The 2,500-nt window shown below is 43.9% G+C and overlaps 1 pseudogene; it reads left to right on the forward strand.

Moving 5' to 3' along the window:
* Positions 1-2,500, forward strand: part of LOC123741802 (tripartite motif-containing protein 16-like) — a 12,065-nt pseudogene that overhangs the window by 8,297 nt on the left and 1,268 nt on the right.

The raw sequence follows: 2,500 nt of genomic DNA on the forward strand, positions 1-2,500 counted from the left end.
ACAGGTCCATAACGAATGTAGTTTTGTTCAAAAAAGCTCATCATTTATGTCCAAAATCTCCGTCTCGTTAGCACATGATGTAAGCCAGCCGGACTTCTCGTCATGAACGAGGGGAAAAAATATATTTCCGTTCGTTCAAACATGTCAAACGTTGTATAGCATAAATCATTAGGGCCTTTTAACCAGAACATGAATAATATTCAAGGTGGACGAATGCATAGTCTTTTATAACGTATTGGAACGAGGGTACCCAACATGAAGTAGCGCCAGGTGTCTAATGGGACATCACCGTTCCATGGCTCTTGTTCGGTCAGATCTCCCTCCAGAAGACTCAAAACACTTTGTAAAGGCTGGTGACATCTAGTGGAAGCAATAGGAAGTGCCAAAATATTCCTAAACCCCTGTGTTTTTCAATGGGATAGGTTTAAAGTCAATACAACACATCAGGTATCCACTTCCTGTCAGAAAATGTCTCAGGGTTTTGCCTGCCAAATGAGTTCTGTTATACTCACAGACACCATTCAAACAGTTTTGGAAACTTTAGAGTGTTTTCTATCCATATATAATAAGTATATGCATATTCTAGTTACTGGGTAGGATTAGTAACCAGATTAAATCGGGTACATTTTTTTATCCAGACGTGCAAATGCTGCCCCCCTAGACCCAACAGGTTAAAGGAGAATGGACCAAGATCTCCACTACAGGTGTGTTGAAAACAATCAGAACATCAACTTTAGACCATTGAAAGTTCCCTACTAGTCATATACATGTGGAATATGGTATGATGATAACATTCCCTCTCTCTGTCAATGTGTTTGTGTGTCTGTAGTGAATATAGTGGAGGTTGTTCTGCCTCCAGAGCCCAAGACCAGAGAACAGTTGTTACAATGTGAGTCTCTTTATTGTGAAGTAACTAACAGTCTCTTTTTACTGCCACTCCTAACAATCCCTCTAGAAATATATAGCAATAGTAGATCTAATCAAAGACTGGGTATCTATCTGACTCCTCATATTTCTCTGATTTGATCTCTGCTGTGCTCTAATCAAAGACAGGGTAGATACAGTATCTGACTTAACTTATTGTTCTGACTCCCCTCATTGGTCTCTGCTCTTCTCCCAGATTCCTGTCAGCTCACACTGGACCCAAACACAGCACACACACCTCTCTCTGTCTGAAGGGAACAGAAAGGTGACCTGTACAGACCAAGACCAACCATATCCTGACCATCCAGACAGATTCACCAACTGGTACCAGGTGCTGTGTAGAGAGGGTCTGACTGGGCGCTGTTACTGGGAGGTAGAGTGGAGTGGGAGAATGGGGGCTGGTATAGGAGTGACATATAAAGGAATCAGCAGGAGAGGATGGGGTGACTGTAGGATTGGATACAATGACAAGTCCTGGTGTCTGTTCTGCTCTGACAACAGATACAGCTGGTATAATAATAACTCCACTACCATAGACGTCCCCTCCTCCAGCTGGTATAATAATAACTCCACTACCATAGACGTCCCCTCCTCCAGCTGGTATAATAATAACTCCACTACCATAGACGTCCCTCCTCCAGCTGGTATAATAATAACTCCACTACCATAGACGTCCCCTCCTCCAGCTGGTATAATAATAACTCCACTACCATAGACGTCCCCTCCTCCAGCTGGTATAATAATAATCCCACTATCATAGACGTCCCCTCCTCCAGCTGGTATAATAATAACTCCACTACCATAGACGTCCCCTCCTCCAGCTGGTATAATAATAACTCCACTACCATAGACGTCCCCTCCTCCAGCTGGTATAATAATAACTCCACTACCATAGACGTCCCTCCTCCAGCTGGTATAATAATAACTCCACTACCATAGACGTCCCCTCCTCCAGCTGGTATAATAATAACTCCACTACCATAGACGTCCCCTCCTCCAGCTGGTATAATAATAACTCCACTATCATAGACGTCCCCTCCTCCAGCTGGTATAATAATAACTCCACTATCATAGACGTCCCCTCCTCCAGCTGGTATAATAATAACTCCACTACCATAGACGTCCCCTCCTCCAGCTGGTATAATAATAACTCCACTACCATAGACGTCCCCTCCTCCAGCTGGTATAATAATAACTCCACTATCATAGACGTCCCCTCCTCCAGCTGGTATAATAATAACTCCACTACCATAGACGTCCCCTCCTCCAGCTGGTATAATAATAATCCCACTACCATAGACGTCCCCTCCTCCAGCTGGTATAATAATAACTCCACTACCATAGACGTCCCCTCCTCCAGCTGGTATAATAATAACTCCACTACCATAGACGTCCCCCTCCTCCAGCTGGTATAATAATAACTCCACTACCATAGACGTCCCCTCCTCCAGCTGGTATAATAATAACTCCACTACCATAGACGTCCCCTCCTCCAGCTGGTATAATAATAACTCCACTACCATAGCCGTCCCCTCCTCCAGCTGGTATAATAATAACTCCACTACCATAGACGTCC

This window comes from Salmo salar, chromosome ssa03 (genome assembly GCF_905237065.1).
Source record: "Salmo salar chromosome ssa03, Ssal_v3.1, whole genome shotgun sequence".
Taxonomy (NCBI): domain Eukaryota; kingdom Metazoa; phylum Chordata; class Actinopteri; order Salmoniformes; family Salmonidae; genus Salmo; species Salmo salar.